The following is an 18,058-nucleotide window of genomic DNA, read 5'->3' on the forward strand; positions in this document are numbered from 1 at the left end:
GCTTTCATTTTTCAGTTTTCAGTTTTCAATTTTCAGCTGTATCCAAACGGACCCTACATGTGTCCCTTTATGAATGTATTCAACAATTACAGATGTCATCCTTAAATTTAGTTTCAATGTCAATTAATTTTTTTAATATATAATATAAAGAAATATTAACATCCATACAAATATACAATATATAGAATGGAGGTTTAGTAATTAATTTTGGTATATTGACTTTTATTTCTCCCTATCATTCTTCCAACCCCTTTTCTCCCTTTCTTAACTCTTCTTCTTCCCCCATAGTTCTTCACCACACTGTTACTCTTTTTCAAACTCTTCATCTCTCTTTTTAAATCTCCTTATTCCTATCTTTGTTTTTATAAATTTCATATTACTTCTCTCTAATTCATTCCACATTCTTCCTACAAAATCTCTCTCTCTCTCTCTCTCTCTCTCTCTCTCTCTTTGTGTTTTCTTCTTTTTTCTGTGTATTTATTATTATATTTGCCTTTTTTAGCACATTTTTTTATTCTTTCTTGCAACTTTACTTTAGGTTGATATGTTTTAGTGTTTTGATTCCCCATCACAAGCCCCCTTTCTTATGAATTTTGTTTCGATTAATATATATGTGTGTGTGTGTGTATATAAAGTTTGGGTAAATACTTGTTTTGAAATTGAGAATTTAAGTTTATATTATAACATGCTTGACTTGGCTATGTATTGAATGTGTTTACCAATTATTTGAATAATTGATTATTACAAATACTATATCTTCTGACATTAATTTCTTTTTAATTTGGGTTTGAGATTAGGGAGAGAAAGTTTGAATTTTGATGTTATTTTGGCATTCTTTTTTGTTTCAATTTGTGTTTATATTAGGTTTTGGATCCTAAAAGTGTATGTTCAAAAAACAATTCTTGATTTATAAATGTTTAGATAGGTAACATATTTTTTTTTGAATATAGTGTGTGAAATTTGGATTTTATGAATTTTATTAAGCAATATTAATTTCCAATATCTAGTGAACTTTGATGATGCACAAAATTTTGTAAGTAAATATTGTTTAGAAATGAATATTTTCTCTACTTACCTTTTGTGTTCTTGAGAAAGTTTGTTTTGTTTTACATATTTTATTTATTTATTTATAGTTATGATAGTATTTCAATCTATAATGTCTATTCCTTAATAATTTTTCTTTATCGTCAAGCCAAGACATCAAATGATTTTTGGTTTAGGCGGGATTCAACCCTAATCTCTTTTATTCATCTACAAAATGCTTTACTAGTTAAGCTAACTGAAACTCATATTTTACTTTTAATTTTCATAATAAAGAAAATTTTTAACTATAATGTGTTTTATATATATTAACTTCAAGAAAAAAACTTTCATGCACATCACATAATTTACAGCGACTAGCTTCTTCTTAACTCTTAGCATAACCTTTCCTTGTCTTTTTTTTTTTTTTTTTTTTACAATAACCTTTCCTTGTCTGTTCCTTGCATATGCATCTCCTAAGATAACTTTGAAAATTCCTTCTCAATTATATATAATCCAAGTGGTGACAACCGACAAACATGAATACTGGTATCAAGGAAGACACAAATGAGATTAAAGAAACATTGTTTATATTTTACGAATGAAGCATATATCTATAAAATAATTCATGAGTCTACTGTTAATACATGCTAGATTGTATAATAGTTTGAGGTCCATCGCCAATAAAAGGCTTGGTATGTTGAGGGCAGAGAAGCAATACTAGAAAGATAATACAGGCCTATCAATATAATTGCACTATTCATCTTCTTTCTTTTGTTTCAGTTCAGTCATCCCTCTATACCTTGTGTGTTTAAGTGTGTCTATATATACATATATATGGAATCAATCACCGTCCGGCACGTGGCCGCGATACCTTTCCCATGCCAAGGCCACATCAACGCCATGATGGGTGTTTGCAAGTCATTATCTTCAAAACAAGGCCATGGAATTCTCATCACCTTCGTTGTCACGGAAGAGTGGCTCAACTGCATCTGTGGCTCCAACCCTAGCAAGCCAAATGATAACAGTAACAACACCATTCGCTACGCTACCATCCCTAACATGGTCGAGCGTGAAAAAATGGGTGACTTTGGGCCCTTCAATGAAGTGGTGAAGGCGAAAATGGAAGCTCCCCTTGAAGAACTCCTAGATCGACTGGACCCTCCGGTGGATAGAATATGTTATGTTTTGAGTTTGTAATATTGGCAAACCATAACAAAAACTAAGTCTCATTGGTTTAGAATGGTCTACAGTGAAGTCCAAGGCAAAAAACTCATGTTCGGGATGAAAAAAATTGAGTAACAATCCGTTTCGTTCGATTGGTACTCGATTGGTACTTGATTGATCGAAAGGCATTTGATTGGTACTCAATCGATCGAAAGTCGCATATCAGCAAAAATCAACAAGTGTAAGAAGGCCATAACTTGACCGTTTGAAGCCCAAATCGTAAGCCGTTTTTTCCAGTATTTAAAAGACATTATAAGCTAACCCTAGAGAGGGTTTTCAGAATTTTTTTTAGAAAGATTAGAGTGCATCTTGTGCCTCTTTGTATTTAGGGTTTTGTTCCTAAAAAACTCTCTCATATCTTTTACCGATGTTATTACTTGAAGAATCTCAAGATCTAGTATTGTAGAAGTTGCTGCCTTCTCTAGTCATCAAAGGTGCCGATGATCTAAACCTTCAAGGGTGGTCTTAAAGTCACAAACAGGAGAGTTTGTGTTGCTAAACCTGTGAGTGGGATCTCAAAATCACAAACGTGGGTGTTTGCGTTTTGCAAAGCCCAAAGAAAGAAATAGTCTGTGGACTCGGAGCTATCATGGGGTCGTGGTAGTAAGTTTTTTACTCGAGGTAGCAATATAATGTTAGTGGTCTAAGTCGCTATCGTACAAACTTCAATTCTTTCATAAAGGATTTGTTGTTTTACCTTAAGAATAGCTAGGTCAAATCCTCCCTAGGTTTTTTACCGGTTTGGTTTTTCTGGGTCATCATATCATTGTGTTCTTTATATTTCCGCTGCTTTGCATGAAATGATTGTTTTTTTTAACCTAGATTTGAATAATAAACCACAGTATTTATTTGGTTAATTAATTAGGTTAAACAATTTAGTTTTACAGGGGTCTAAAACGTACAAATGGTATCAGAGCAGGTTAGTTCTAGTGTGTAGATCTTTTGATCTAAGAATTGATCCTTGATCCTTGTTATCATGGATAAGTGTCTTACTTTTTTTTATTGTGATGATTTAAATAAAAAGGACACTGTTGTTTCTGTTGATCTTATTGATGCCTGTGAAACTCTTCGTAAGGAATTATTGAAATATATGAAAATTGCTAAGAAATTCAAGGAAGAGTTAGAATTGGCTAGTCTTGAAAAAGAGGAATTGGTTGTTAGATTAGATGAATCTAATAAAAAGAATGAATTTTTGAGAAATCAAATTTCCTTTCAAGATGAGAACATAAAAACTTGGAGCAAGAGTTGGTTAAATGTAAGGCTAAAATTGAAAATTTAACTAGTACCAAGCCTGCTGTTGATAACAGAAGTGTTTCTGTTTCTCTTCAGCCTAAAACTAAAAGAGTTTATATCCCTCATTTCAAGAGAAATAATAAAGAAAAAGCTTATTTTGCTAGGTTAGATAAAGGTAAAAGTTTTGATGTAGACGCTGAAGTTTCTACACCTAAGTCTAAACCTACTATTAGAGAGGATAAGAAATCTGTTTTTGTGCCTACCTGTCATCTTTGTTGTGTTGTTGGTCATATTAGACCAAATTGTTATTTGTTGAGGCAAAAACCAAAATCTGAGACTAGATTTGCTGTTAGGAATACTGATGTTCCTAAATTTGTTCCTATTTGTCACTTTTGTGGTGTCTCCGGTCAAATTCGTCCTAATTGTCATAAATTGAAATTTAAACATTCTGTATTTCAATCTAGGATATGCGATGATATTTCTCCTGCCATAAGTCCATATAAATTGTTTCATATTCTTTTAAAAAATTTGAGCTTGTTGGCTTGTGAAAGGAAATTGCAGGATTTTAGTCTTTCTCAGAAGATTGGTGTAACCCCTCGAATACACTCTGCTTCTCATGGATTTTCACCTACAAAGCCGAAGACTCGTGCTATGTGGGTGAGAAAAGATTCTCTAAGGTGAGTGTTACTTATTTGTCCAAGTTTTAATTCTTTCAATTATTTGTGGACATGTTTTCTTTTAGTTTTTGGTTGTTTTATTTTCTTAGGTTGTTTTGATTATTCAAAAACATTGAAAAATTTCAAAAAGACAAAAATATTTTACTTTGTGTCTTGTTTTATTTGTTTTGAGGAATACATGAATTAGAATATCTCTCTCTTATTTAGAACATGCTTGACATTGTGGAGAAACTTAAATAGTATATGTTATATATGTGCTAAGTTATTTCTAATCTTGTATAAGTATGTACTAGTTTGTATATGTATTCATGGGTTAATTAAGAAATTAATATTTCTTATTTTTGTACCCTCTATAGCTTAGTTTTGCATTGTCATGCATTGCATTTGCATTTTATACATTAAGCATAATGTGTGCATTTAGTTTTAGTCATAAATTTTTTTAAACCAAAAAGATTTTTGTGTTTTGTATCACATATCATGGATTTGTAATCAAGGTTTGCCATATTATCTTTACATAACTTGTTTATGTACTCTGTTTAGCTTAGATGGGCTTATTTTATTGCACTTTACTAGTTTGAGTATTGTAGTGCATGTTGTGTGGGAAGATATTTATAGTTTTTGATCATTTTGTCTTGATCTTGAAGTTACATGCCTTTGATTGTCGGACTTGAACTTAATGAGAAAAACATAAATAACCATCTCACTACTGTTTACTAGCCAATCATGAACACCTTAGTGCATATTGTAAGATTTTGTAATTGAGAAAATGTAGCACATGCACAAAAAGAACATAAGGTGTAGCCTCATTTTAAATAATAAAATTGGTGTGTATATTATCTTGACTATTTTAATAAGTTTCAAAATAAATAAAATTAGTGTGTGCATTATGAGGTAAATCAAGAAACTTACATGATTGCAAGCTTTTATTCTAAGAGATGTGGGAGTTATATGATGTAACTCTTTAAAGGATAGTCTTTTTTAAATGTATGTGATAGGTTTTGTAGAAATTGTACTTAATTGTTATTCACATATCACCTCACATGTATCTCAAGCTTTTTGATAGTTGCACACACTACATAAGTTACTCTTTGCTAAACTTTGTACATGTTATTGTGTGTGATCTTGTTGTGGTCATCCAAGATTACGTTTTCTATGGTGTTTGATGCAAAATATGTTTAAGGGTTGGCAAAAATTATGTTTTTAATGATTACAAAGCTTTGTTTTGAAGTTCTAGATTGAAAACTCATGTTTTTTGAAAAACTTTTAAACTCATTCGCATGCATTTCATCCATGAAATAACTTGGTTTGAGTGATTTCTGAAAAAATCTATTGCTGTTTTTTCAAAAAATTTGTTTTCCAGGATTTCGATCAATCAAATCTATTTTTTGACCAATCAAAAATCCCTTGATTTTTAATCATGACTTTCTGCTTGACTCGATTGGTATTTGAATGAAGCTCGATCTATCGAAATTGAAAAATTTTCAGTTTCTAAGTTTTTGACCAAATTTTTTTCATGCATCATTTATGTTTAGGATGCACATGCATTGCATTGCATTGTTTTCTGTATCCATCTTGCAGTTTAACAATCGTATCTCTCATTGTTTTCACACATACCATGCATACGCTTTGCTAAATTGGGTACTCAACTTGATTTAAAATTTGATTGATTAATTTTTAAGTCATTTGTACTTTCTAGTATATGCTGTTTTTACGTGTGAACTATAGAAAATATTTTTCTTAAGAGATATGATGGATAATCAATGTGAAAATATTTTCTCTACTCATGCAATTGTTTATACGTCACATAGTGTCAAGTTTGCATTTATTAAAACAGAAAATTTTTTTTTTTATGTGTATCCTCAACTCAATTTTTGAGTTTGGTTTGTGTCTTTTTATTTTTCCTCACCTCCTAAATTTTCCCCAAAACTGTTTTTTTCCCAAAACTTATTTTGCTTTTCCTATTTTTATAAGGGGAGAAAAGTTTTTTTTACCTTTGCTTTTCATAGGGGGAGTTTTCTCTATTCTCTATAGAGTTGGATTCATTTGTTTCCTTGATTCTCTATTGTCTCTTGATTTTTGTTGTGTATTTTTTTTGTTTACTCATTGTTTGAGTTGTCTTTGTCAACACGTGACAAAAAGGGGAGAAATAGATGAAATGTGGGAATCTTGTTTAAAAAGGTTTTAAAATGTTTTGTTTAGGGGAAGATAAAATTGTTTTTGAAAGGGGGAGAATATAAATTTTTTTTGATGTATCTAACTTAGAGGGAGAGTTAGAATTTACTTTTGTTTTTAAATTGTGTTTCATATTACTATTTATATACCTTTCTTTCCACACATGCGTTTATGTGTTCTGTTGAGTGTTTTCAGGAAAGACAGGTACATTCTGATCAAGACCTTCTACCTCTTCTTGCAACTTCTAGGTTAGAAGTCTTAGATTGGGAATTGTGATGTATTTGGGCATTTTATTGTATATGGACATTATGTTGTAAGTGTGTTTTGTCATGGATTGCCAAAGGGGGGATTATTAGGTTTTGAGTTTGTATGGCAAACCATGATAAAAACTAAGTCTCATTGGTTTAGAATGGTCTGCAGTGAAGTCCAAGGCAAAAAACTCATGTTCGGGATGAAACAAATTAAGTAACAATTTGTTTCGTTCGATTGGTACTCGATTGGTACTTAATTGATCGAAAGGCATTCGATTGGTACTCAATCGATCGAAAGTCGCATATCAGCGAAAATCAACAAACGTAAGAAGACTATAACTTGACCGTTTGAAGCCCAAATCGTGAGCCGTTTTTTCCAGTATTTAAAGGACATTATAAGCTAACCCTAGTGAGAGTTTTCAAAGTTTTTTTAGAGAGATTATAGTGCATCTTGTGCCTCTTTTTATTTAGGGTTTTGTTCCTAAAAAGCTTTCTCATATCTTCTACTGGTGTTATTATTTGAAAAATCTCAAGATCCGGTGTTGTAGAAGTTGCTGCATTCTTTAGTCATCAAAGGTGCTGATGATCTAAACCTTTAAGGGTGGTCTTGGAGTCACAAACAGGAGAGTTTGTGTTGCTAAACCTTTGAGTGGGATCTCAAAGTCACAAACGTGGGTGTTTGTGTTTTGCAAAGGCCAACGAAAGAAGTAGTCCGTGGACTCGGAGTTATCATGGGGTCGTGATAGTAAGTTTTCTACTCGAGGTAGTAATAGGGTGTTAGTGATCTAAGTTGCTATCGTACAAACTTCAATTCTTTCATAGTGGATTTGCTGTTTTACCTTGATGATAGTTAGGTCAAATCCTCCCAAGGTTTTTTACTGGTTTGGTTTTTCTGAGTCATCATATCATTGTATTCTTTATATTTCCACTGCTTTGCATGACATGATTGTTTTGTTTTAATTTAGATCTGAATAATAAACCTAAGTATTCACTTGGTTAATTAATTTAGTTAAACAATCTAGTTTTATAGGGGTCTAAAACGTACAGAATCATAGCTGACTTTGAGCTGCAGTGGCCACTAGACTTTGCGATTCGAAAGGAAATTCCAATTGCCTCGCTTTGGAGCATATCGGCTTTTTTTTTCTCCATGCTTCATCGTTATTATGTTTTCACACAGCATCATCATTTGCCGCTTCACTTTATAGGCACTTCCTTTAGTAACAGTGCATGTTAGTGAGAAATAAAAATAACAGATCTCATCTTTACATTTTTTGCCCCAATTTATTAACACATGTGACTGTGATTTAAGAACCATTACTATTATATTGATTGACTCACCATTTTTACTCTTTCATTCACAATTGCATATATCACAATTGCACTAGAAATTATGGTACAAAAATTGTGTCCTAACAAAGAGTCTTATGGCTCAACTGGTTAGCACAATCTAATATTTTCAACAGAAACTTTTAGGATTCAAATGACTTTCTCCTATTGCAACTATTAAATTTTCAAAAGAAAAAAAGTTGGGCCCGTAAACTTTCTCTAAAAATGATAATCTTTCAAACAGAAGGTGACATGATACACTCTTTCCTTGGGACACAATATTTTTGTAATTCTTTTTTCATAGCTACTAACATAATTTGTTATGATAGGTACCATTATTAAAATAAATTAAAAATTAACAAAAAAACCTAATTGGAGTAATGTAATAATTGTTTTTATAAGGTTGTTTCTATCAAAAAAATGTTCAAATGTTCAAATTTCTCATTTCCTAACTAACGAATATATAAAGAACCCGAATATTGAATCAATAAAAAGTCAATCCAATTAAAAACCTAAACTATTTAATTAAAAAAAGTGTTGTAAGTAAAGTATGAAAAATTATTATTGACCATAAAGTTGATCAATAATTTTTATGCCAAAAAGTAAGAAGAGTGTATTAGTTGTTATCAAATTAAAAGAGAGATACAAAAATTTAATTAATAATTTTGTATTTCAAAATCAAGAAGAGTAATTTTTACATAAAAAAAAATTATGATATATAAATTTAAATAGATGTTATTTAATTTATATCTGAATATAGATAGGAATTCACTTAAAATCATTGCTTTAGGCGTCAAATTCTATTGGGTCGGCTTTGACGATAATTGGTATATAACATAATAAAAGTAGCGTCAATGATGGACTCAGATAAGAGTAATTAATGTCACTCTAATCACAATAAGTCATGTCAACATTTTAGAAAAATGATGTCCTCAGGAATAAAATCATATGTTTTACTCTTATGTTCCACTTTGTACTCTACTATATGTCCATTTTTTTTCATTTTAAATTTTGATTTTGATTTTGATTATTATTATTATTATTATTATTATTATTATTATTATTATTATATATAAACATGTGACAAATTATAATTAGTAGAGCATATATAAAATGGACTATTCAATATGGGACAAAAGATTTTTATTCATGTCCCTGGTATTACTTGAAAAATCTCCACTTCCTTACTATAATTTTAATAAATGTATATGTTTACTAGTTGGACACCTCATAGAAATTAAATTTAATTGGTTTGCATGTTAGTTTCAAATCACAAGAGAGAATCCATTTCACTGTACATTTTATTTCTTAGATCAAACAATATATTTGCCGCACAGAATTTTAAATGGTAAAGCAATTGATTAACTTTTAAATTTATAATATTTAATCCAAACCATGAAATAGGTTCATTTTAGACGGAGAGCATCGTCTTCCTGGCTAACTATTCACCTTGATTTTTCAACTAAGCCCACCTATTTCAAGTGCAAAAGATTGATTTGCAATTAGTGCATATTAGTCGGTTTCATAAGACTTCATTTTGTCCTTCTTTGGTGTGATAGATGACGAAGACAATCATGTGGAAAACATACCCGGGATTTCTTCAACTCATTTAGAAGACCTACGAATCGTATTTCATGAAAACAACCCAAAGGGAATGGAACAAATCTTGAATTGCTTTTCAATGGTGTCCAAAGCACACTATCTTCTTGTTAATTCCTTCTATGAGCTTGGAGCTCAAGCCTTCGACTCTTTGAAAGCAACATTCCCTTTCCCTGTGTACCCTATTGGTCCTACCAACCGTTACTTGGAACCAAAACTTGATCAACATAGTTCTTTACAACTACGTCAACTATTGACTATCTAAAATGGTTGGATTCTCAGCCTGCAGGCTCTGTCTTGTATGTTTCATTTGGAAGTTTTTTTGAGCTTTCAGGCACCCAAATGGATGAATTCGCAGTGGCGCTTTGTAGTAGTGGTGTTCGGTTCTTGTGGGTGGTGCGTGGGGAAGCTTCTAGGCTCAAAGAAAGTTGTGGTGGTGATAAAGGGTGGTAGTGCCTTGGTGTGACCAGCTAAGAGTGTTGTGCCATCCTTCTGCAGGTGGATTTTGGTCCCATTCTGGATGCAATTCAGTCCAAGAAACTATTTATGCAGGCATTCCAATGCTTGCTTTTCCCTAATTTTTGGATCAAGTTCCTAACAGTAGGAAAATTGAGGAAGATTGGGTGGAGGGTAAAGAGAGCAGAGATATGAAGTGAAATATTGGTGGCAACAGAAGACATATTACAACACATACAAAGGTTTATGGATCTTGAAAGTTGTGAGGGAAAAGAAACTAGGCAAAGAGCAAGAGAACTTAAAAATGTGTGATCAAGCAACTGCTAAAGGTGGATCATTTGATTTTCACTTGGATGCATTTGTTAGTGACTTTTTAGAAGGCAATATCAACCATTAAGAAGTTTCGTTATTTTTGTTGTCATCAATAACCAGATGAATTGTAGCGATTGTAATATATGGAATTTGTGACTTTTTTTTCAAGAAGAGAATTGGTGAGGTAGTTATTGGGTACTCTTAAAGTACCATAAATATGTACGCCCCCCTCTCATATAATTGTGAGTCCCACTAATTAAATTTAATGTGAAACCCACAACTCATGTGAGAATGCATTTATAGTACTCTTAGATTATTCAATAATTTTCTGAATTGGTCTAACTTGTTGAACATGAATATAGAATTAGTAATAAATGTATGATACTATTATCTCAACTAAGTTAATGTGCTAATGAGTTTTTTGCAAATGGTTGATTTAGCCCATTTAATGCAATTATGACCTTAAGTTGCTTAAGGTGATTAATGGCATACTATGTATACAGGACACAACTGAAAATCATGTATACGGGACACATGATTTTAGCTAAAATGTGTAACTCAATGTTCGTAACAATAATTAGCATTTTTGTAATTTCAAGCTTCTATATTTTGATGGACCTCAAGACAAGTGGTTGCCAACAACAGTAAGCGATAGCCAGCAACATTTAGTTGATTTGTAGTGGCAATTGGCAAATTATTATTGTTGTTGGTCCCAAATGTGGATGGCAGTCCAATTAGGGTGGAAGTCACACTAGAGGATAGAATAGAGAGAAAAATTATGTATTGTCCAAATTGTGGACTATGTCAATCCAACCCAAGACCCGTTCCAAATGGGTTGGATCCAATTCGATTGGAATTACAAAATTACACATTTTAAACATGAAATCTAAACTGCAAGTAGTTTTTAAAATAAGAAAATATTAGGTGTCGTTTACATCTCCGCCTTTTAGAACTAAATGACATGTCATACCATTTTTCTTCTTGAAAATAGGTGACAGACTACATGAACGGTCCTGTAATGTTTCATACCAAAAGCATTGGTTAGAACAAAAGATGAAATACAAACTGATAAATGACTCAATATATATTGTAAGATGAGTAATTATTAGTTCAGTTCACATACCTTATCGCCCACACCATACACAATTTATTTTTTGAACTAAAAAGTGTGTACATTGTAGGTTATAGATAGTGGTTAATAGACGCTGCCCTCATAAGATAGAATATGACAGATTGTAAAAGCATTGTGAGAAGACGTGAATTTGCAAAATGACAATTAGCCTAGTTTGTTGACAATGATAATTTCAAGTTATTCTGTTCTTCAAGGACCCACGAGAGTACCTTGTAGCCAACGTTGACAGGAAGGCTATCAATCCCTGGAACAGATTATACAAGCCAATATTTATGAAAGGTTTGTGCAAAAAGAATTTGTTCAGAAATGTTTAATATATTGGTGCACGTCCCATTCGCAACTACCGATGTAAATTCCCAATTACAAAACTGCTCGGACGCTTATGGTGGTGCAATGCAATGAAGTCCCTATGTGTGAAGTACAAGGTTGAAGAATGACTCCTCTCAAAAACAGAGGATTGCCTTCGAGAAATCAATATGGAAAATATAATTTTAGTTCCTAAAATAAAACAGAGCTACAAAACACTTTATTTAAATAAGAAGCAGCAATAACCATGGATTTAAGTGGGACTTAGATTTGGGTTTTTATGGTGGACCAAAATTTTGTTGATCTGATACTAGGTTGGAATTGGCCCAATCCATTAAGGAACGTTTGGATAGGGACCAACGAAATGTAGTGTTGAAATTGCTGTTTCCCTATGACCGGGACATACATACAACCACCTAACTAGAAACCTTATGAAATCAAAATCATTTTTTTTGAACAGGCACTATCTCTAGGGAAATGCTATTAAACCAATCTGGTTGTCATTCTCCAAATCTCTAAAGTCATAAATGACAAAAGAGTTTACTACTGCTAATGAAAAAAAGAGAGTAACTGATGTATACAAAATTCTCACTACACTGCACAAGCTCTACGATGCAATTGAATCACTGTACGAACTCCTCAGATGTCAAAAGGATTATATAACAATTACAAATCAACTTCAAGGCATAAATCCTTCATGAACCAAGCTAACAGGACCAACAGCAATTGAATATACATTAGCAGCACTAGCCATTTAGGCTCTTTTGATTATTTGATTACTGGTCCACACAAAGTGCACATGCGAACAATTTTAATATACAAACAACCTGCTTCTAAAGCCAAATTGTTGACTTGACCTTTAGCAAACTGGTTGATTCAAGAATATTAAGATTCCGGCACGTCTTTCAGCTGCAATATTTTTTGTTTGGTTGTTAATGATCATAAAGCTGAAATTTGAAAGAATACAAATAAAATTTTCCTCTTAACAAAAGCAATCTATGTACTTTCGAAATCACGTATCTATGATGACAAACTTGATAACCAGTCATTCACATTCAAACAACAAAAGAACATGGAAACAAGAATTTACATATGTCACTGCTTGACATTGTTTCTTCTTGACATCCATGATATGTTAGATTCAGGATGTTGATTGGAGCCTCATCTATAAGCCTTTTTGTGTCCATGACTTTGTAAACAAGGACAATGCTTCGGGGAGGAGAGAAACAGAGCTTTGTTGTTTTGATATATAGAACTTTTCCGTTCTGCATATGGGGCCTTTTCAATTAGCTATCTTGCACCAAAATGTAAGACATGGCTATATGAGGTGCATCATTGCTTAATGATTTTCACCAGCATAAGCTACACTTCTCCAATAAGTTTAGACTGCATAGGTTCAACAAAGAAGGTCGTAGCTTCAGGACAAAGGACAGAAAATACAAAAGCAAAGCTTGAGAAATAAAAAATTTCAACAGGTTTATTATGGAAAATCAAACGAAATATTTTACTTTGACATGAAAATGATTCTAAGAATTAAAAATATTCAGCAAACTTCTCTTCTATTTCCTTATTATAGTCTAAATCTCAAACCCATCGCAAGATCAATATGGTGTTTTGATTTTCCACCCACAAATTCTAGCAAATTCTCAATTAGTACACCACCATACTGAATATCGTAGTAAATTTCTGTGCTTGACATAACCATTATAGCACTGTAGCATTTTATTTGATTGATGCTAGAGGTTTAGCAAAATTCCAAACAGTGCGTGACTGTGATAAAATCAGCAATTGAAAAACAACAATATGGAAAATGTAAGCTTTGACTAGACCTCTTAATCCCCAATAACTTCCAATTTGTTGACTATGATTTAAAACTTAGATAACCACATGGTGGAATGGTGTTGAGCTATTTTATTGGAATCATATAGAACTACATAATGAGGATTACACACACAAATATACCTCGTAGATAACTTAAAAAGGCTAAAAGAAAAGCACCTTAATTATGAGAATTTTAAAAAAACAAAGGAAATAAGTATGGATTTGACCATCAAACGGACAAAATGGAAGTTAAAGGAAAAATATACCATATAATATATTTGGGAGGCATCATCTTCCTCAATTTCCCTTGTGAGTGGTGGTGTCAAGATCATGTTCATTTCCTTCCTCAACTGAATTCTTGACGTCGTTGAAAGGGTTTCCTCTTTGAGATTGATCTTATCTTTCGCCTGAAGTTAAGATTGAATCAAACCAAATGAGGAAAGAATATTTTGCATGATGTTCTGATTGACTGGGACCAAAACATTCCTAGGCCCTAAAGGGATGGAAATAAAAGTAGTTGGGCATGGATTAAAAAGCAAATGCAATAGCATCAGAAGAAGAAAAAGAAGAACATAAAGGTACCTTCAGGTGCATCAGAATTGAATTGCCTTCTTCTTCTTCTTCATCTTTTTTCCTGAGCAAGGGCAGCCACCCAGATCATCGCAACTGCTTGATGAAAGAAGTGATTAAATAGGAAATTAAAGTCGGAAAATGATGTAGCCAACTGAGATTTTAACTTGGCCCTGCTCTCGCTTTTTATCAGGCCCACTTGACTTCACTATTCTTTATGCTGTCATTATTATTATTATTATTTTTGGTGAGAAGTCATGATCTTTTTTATTATGAACTATTCCGTACTTCTCTTTTCTTTTTTATTTTGTATCATTTGATGGTGTTCCGATTACAATTTATTACACTATTATTGGTTCTAATTTGTACTATTATTGATATTGTATTTTATTAATTTTATTAGCAACTTGTCCTTTCATCATTTTAACATATTTTGTGATTCTAAATTTATTGTTTACTATTTTTTGTTCCCACAACATGAATTCACTATTATTTTAAAAATAAAATCACGAATTCACAGTAAGCCCGAATCTTTTATAAGGGCCTAGTTTCAGTCTTTAGATATTTTTGGTTTCCTGCAAATCTTTTAAGATTTTGCGATATGAAATGTTTGACCGCAATCTCCAATATGATTCTTAGAAAGTTTAAAGAATTCTTCTTTTGGGTTTTACGTAGCTTCTCTGATATTGCAATGTATAAGAAGTGGGTCGTTAAGAGGAAGTAAATATGAAAATAAATTAAAAAGGTGATTAAAAATAATAATAACAAAAAGAACCTTTTTTTTGGTGCACAGTATTTTTTTCCAACTATTGATGTCACCTATTTTAATTAGTAAATCAATTATAAGCCTTATAAATATGATGTTTACAACATTGTAAACATCATATTTATAAGGCTTATAATTGATGTTTATTTTCTTTAAAAAAAAAATGATGTTTACTTTTATAGTGGTTTAAATATGTTATGAGAGGTACCGCTGGTCCAATTTGGAGCCTCATGTGCTTCCCATATCTTCTAATTCCCACAAATTACTATCTAAAACATTCTTCCATTGTTCTCTACTTCTCTTGAAGCACATGAGGCTCCCTAGAGTCTTTGTAGCAAGTGGCAAGCCTTTGCACTTCATTGCTATTTTCCTACCAAGGTCTTCAAGTTGCTTATGTTCCTTAGAGTTCTTATCAAAAAACGCTATTTTACTAAACATTAGCCAACGATCTTCATTATACAATACCTCCAAATTGATTATGTCCACATTTCCTATGATCTTAGCAACTATGTTTTTACGTGTGATGACTACAATTCTACTACCTTGGTTGCCATATTTAAGTGCAAGTATAAATGGCTCCCACAATGTAGGATTCTCATTCCAAACATCATCTAAAACAAGAAAGAACTTTTTTCCCATAATTTGATCACAAATTCTATCTAATAGACTTTGCAATGAAGTCATGTCAAGGGACTGACCTTCAATAGATTTAAGGATTTTTTTGGCAATCCTACACTGATCAAAAGGTTCGGAAACACAAACCCACATTCTTTTTTCAAAATGGGACTTCAAATCATGATCATTGTAAGCTAGTTGGGCTAGAGTCGTTTTTCCAATACCACCCATTCCCACTAAAGAAATGACATAGGGGCTTCTTTCATCTACACTACCCTTGCCCAGTAGGATGCTTACTAGGTCATTCCTAACCTTATCACGACCTAAAATTTTAGAAACATCAACAAAGGAAGTAGTTTTTGGTCGTTCAACTTCTTCAATGCCCCTAGTCAATTCAAATCCATATGTCTCTCTCTCTTTGTTAATCTCATCGAATTTTTCATTTAGTTCTTTTATCTTATGAGCAATATCACGATGCTGAAAAGGACTAGGAAGTGAGAAATTAAAGTTGATAAGGGGCCATACATTCCTCTTCTTAGCAGTACTAGTTTCAGCTTTCTCTTCTTCTCTTCTTCTTCTTTTTCTTGTTTCTCAATATCTGCTTTGATCATGGCGGTGTTCCACTCATCTAACACGTCATCCATCTCATAGGATACGTCTTTGAGCTTATCTAACCAAAGCTTCACAGCTTCGTCCTTCAGTTGCCTTTTCTCGTTAGAAATACTAAATTGAATAGTATTGTATTTCATACTGAAAGAATATACATGAGTGCCTTTATATAAGAGGCATATGAGTACAGTACAAGTAAATATGAGTGTAGTACAAGTAAGAGTGCTATACAAGTAAGAGTGCTAAACAAGTAAACTAGTTGGGCCTAAAGCCCACAACATTATACATGTTAACAGCCCCCCTCAAACTCAAGGTGGATGTGAGACCAACTTGAGGTTGTCAACCAAATCATGAAGGCGTCCCTTAGGATGAGACTTGGTGAAGATGTCTGCAAGTTGATCTTTGGAGGAGACGGAGAGGAGCTTGAGAGCACCATGAACAAGATGATAACGGATAAAATGACAATCAATCTCAATATGTTTAGTCCGTTCATGGAAGACATCATTGTGAGCAATGTGAATGGCACTCTGATTATCACAATAAAGAGGTGTAGCATAGGATGTAGACACACCTAAGTCTGTAAGAAGCTATCGTAACCAAAGAAATTCAGATATGGTATCAGCAAGAGCACAATATTCTGCTTCAGTACTGGAGCGGGCCATAAAGGTTTGTTTCTTACTTCACCAAGAAATCAAGGAAGAGCCAAATAGAAAACAATAGCCAGTGGTGGACCTACGATCAGTGGAATCTCCTGCCCAATCAGCATCAGAGAATGCACAGAGTACAAGAGGAGATTGAGCTGAGTAGAAAAGGCCATGGAAGAGAGTGCCCTTCAAGTATCGAAGAGTGCGCAGAACAGCAGCATAGTGAGTCGACCGTGGAGCAGACAAATACTGGCTGACCTGATGAACAACATAAGAAATGTCTGGACGAGTAACTGTGAGATAAACTAGGTTGCCAACTAATCGTCTGTAAAGAGAAGGATTAGACAATGGTTTCCCCCCCGAGGGAGTCAAATGCGCATTAAACTCAACTGGGGTGTCAACAGTCTTGCTGTCAGTGAGTCCAACACGAGACAAAAGATCAGAAGTATACTTGGCTTGAGTAATATAAAGACCATCTGAGGAACGAGTGATTTCAAGACCCAAGAAATAGCTAAGATGTCCAAGATCTTTCATCTCAAACTACTGACTAAGAAAATCTTTGAGTTCTTGTATGCCACTAAGGTCATCACCAGTTATGATCATATCATCTACATAGAGAAGAAGTAGAATGGTGCCTTTATCAGTACGACGAAGAAATAAGGCAGCATCATAAGGACTGGCAGTGTAACCCAAGCGAAAAATAGTAGAGCTAAATTTTGCAAACCAGGCTCGAGGAGCTTGTTTAAGACCATACAATGCTCGGCGAATGCGGCAAACCTTGTTGGAGTCAATGGAGAAACCTGGAGGAGGTTGCATGTAAACTTCTTCACTCAAGTCCCCATTAAGGAATGCATTTTTAACATCCATCTGAAAAAGATCCCATTTGCTAGCAGCAGCAACAGCCAGGAGGGCACGAACAGATGAGATGCGGGCAACTGGAGCAAAGGTCTCTTCATAATCAATCCCATACTCCTGTGTAAAACCTTTTGCAACAAGGCGAGCCTTATAGCGCTCAATGGACCCATCTGAGCGAGTCTTAATCTTGTAGATCCACTTGCAACCAACCACAGACTGTTCAGGAGGGAGAGTAACTAAGTCCCAAGTATGGTTTTTGGTTAATGCATCAATTTCCTCTTTCATTGCAATCTGTCATAAAGGGTCAGTGGAGGCCTCATGATAGGTTTGAGGCTCGTGGAGTGTAGCAAGTGCAGTGTAACAATGGTAATCAAGTAAATGTGTAGGAATGGATCTTACTCGGGTTGAGTGACGATGTGAAATGTCTTGTGGAGGTGGAAGGTCTTGTGGAGGATCTTCAGGCGGAG

General features: G+C 33.5%; 1 long non-coding RNA gene and 1 pseudogene across 2 annotated transcripts; one reads left to right on the forward strand and one right to left on the reverse strand.

Moving 5' to 3' along the window:
• The first annotated feature begins 1,857 nt into the window (after positions 1-1,857).
• LOC142627876 (UDP-glycosyltransferase 87A1-like) lies at positions 1,858-10,358 on the forward strand (annotated as a pseudogene).
• Positions 10,359-12,193: 1,835 nt separating this feature from the next.
• Positions 12,194-14,265, reverse strand: LOC142628022 (uncharacterized). 2 transcript variants are annotated; one of them, XR_012842974.1, is made up of 3 exons: positions 14,115-14,265; positions 13,799-14,025; positions 12,194-13,097 (listed from the first exon to the last, which is right to left on the reverse strand). It is a non-coding gene; the product is annotated as an uncharacterized LOC142628022 (long non-coding RNA). The 2 variants fall into 2 exon arrangements; XR_012842973.1 differs by having other exon boundaries at positions 12,196-13,097; positions 13,799-13,939.
• Between the last annotated feature and the right edge of the window lie 3,793 nt (positions 14,266-18,058).

The sequence above is a fragment of the Castanea sativa genome, chromosome 3, assembly GCF_040712315.1.
Source record: "Castanea sativa cultivar Marrone di Chiusa Pesio chromosome 3, ASM4071231v1".
In the NCBI taxonomy this organism is placed as follows: domain Eukaryota; kingdom Viridiplantae; phylum Streptophyta; class Magnoliopsida; order Fagales; family Fagaceae; genus Castanea; species Castanea sativa.